Genomic DNA, 1,681 nt, shown 5'->3' on the forward strand with positions numbered 1-1,681 from the left:
ACTGTGCATCAAGCCCTTGTCAGTCCTGGTCTGTTAGAGTCTAGAGACCAAGGTCAATGCTGAGTGGGTAGTCAGCTGACCCTGACAGCCACCTGGAACCCCACCTCCTCACCTCCAGAGACTCCCGTGCCAGGTCACCTGCCTCCCGCAGACACCTGCCTGGCTCCTAGCACCTGCTGCCTGAATTCCAGGTTAAGCCAAGTACAGCTGAGTCCCTAGCCTTTCCTGCCACTAGGTTAGGGACCTCCCCAGCTCCTCCATCCAGTGCAGGGAATGGTGGTAAGAATAGGACGACAACAACAACAACAACAACAACAATAATAATAATAATAATTCCTTAGCCTTAACAGCCTTAAACTGAAGGAAAATGGCCGGGAAACGGGTTGTCACCATGGGCGAAGCCTATGTCGTGCAAAAACAGAATTCAGCAGACTGAGTTTGAATCCTGATCCTGAATGTTCTTAATAAATAACCCTGAGCACAATACTCCTTGTCCCTCAGCATCCACATCTGTAAAATGGGGACAATAAAGGGGCCAGACTTTACTTGGTTGTGGTGAGGATGAGCAGATAAAGGTATAGAACATTTTGGCACCTGGGAGGAGGCAGCTCCGAGCCCCACCCCTCCCTGGGAAAATGGAAAGCTTCCAGGAGGACTTGAGGGCTTGTTTCCAGTCTTGGAAGATGGAAATAACTGTGATCACACATTTTCGGTTGACACCAGGAGGTGTGCTCATCACTTTGAAGACACTGTCTTTGAATTCCCCAGACCCTCCAGGGGGTGGCTCTTCCTTTATTCCTATCTCCAGGGAGAAGAAGAGGCTCAGGAAGGCTAGACAATTTGTCCCCAAGTCACACAGCAAAATTCTTTCTTTCTTTTTTTCTTTTTTTTTGGTTTCCTGGAACTCACTCTGTAGACCAGGCTGGCCTCGAACTCAGAAATCTGCCTGCCTCTGCCTCCCAAGTGCTGGGATTAAAGGCGTGCGCCACCACCGCCCAGCTAGAAACAAAATTCTTAATGCCTCTGCTGTGACAGAGTGTGGAAAATAAAGGGCAAGCCTTGGCACCCAGCTCTAGCTATTTCTTGGACTTGGGACTCCATTTGGGGGGTTATGAAGAAACCCTGCAGGAGAGGGTGAAGGGCAGGAGAGGCTACAGGGATGGCCAGTGATTTCACTCTGCCCTATGGCATGACCAAAACCAGGAGCCTGGGGGTGAGAGGGATGCTCTAATCAAGGCCACTGCAGACTTACCTCCTGCCTAAATCAGACCCAGTTCTCTTGGTCTCCTGTGGATCTCAGTCCCCAGCCTGCTTCAGCTTCTGGCCAATGGCCAGAATTTTCGCTGGGGTGATACAGTGAGGAGGAAAGAGGGTGGGCGTCACGATCCCATCTCTAGAGCTCTGGGTCCCTGGTGTAAAGTCCTTTCTACACAAATAATCCCCAAATCCCCTCCCACCCTGCACACATTCTGGTCCTTTGCTACCGGGGTTATGCAATGGAGATAATTGTTCCTGTCAGGTTACCACCGAAATTACAAAGGGGTCTGTGGGGGGACGGCCTGAGACGTTATCCTAAAGAACAGAGAGAGCCCATTCAGTTCCAGTAGGGAAGAGGTGAGCTGGTGAACTTAACAGGTGTGGATGCTCCCCAGCCACCTCTACCCTCCAGCCACACACCCCC

The 1,681-nt window shown here is 51.1% G+C and overlaps 1 long non-coding RNA gene across 1 annotated transcript in view; it reads right to left on the reverse strand.

Annotated features, from left to right (window-relative positions):
• Nucleotides 1-1,345, reverse strand: part of LOC116080119 — a 3,249-nt gene extending 1,904 nt beyond the window's left edge. The window contains exon 1 of the long non-coding RNA XR_004114317.1: nucleotides 1,253-1,345. This is a non-coding gene — a long non-coding RNA (uncharacterized LOC116080119). The remainder of the gene's footprint in view (nucleotides 1-1,252) is intronic.
• Nucleotides 1,346-1,681: the final 336 nt, after the last annotated feature.

Source organism: Mastomys coucha, unplaced genomic scaffold (assembly GCF_008632895.1).
Source record: "Mastomys coucha isolate ucsf_1 unplaced genomic scaffold, UCSF_Mcou_1 pScaffold6, whole genome shotgun sequence".
Classification (NCBI taxonomy): Eukaryota; Metazoa; Chordata; class Mammalia; order Rodentia; family Muridae; genus Mastomys; species Mastomys coucha.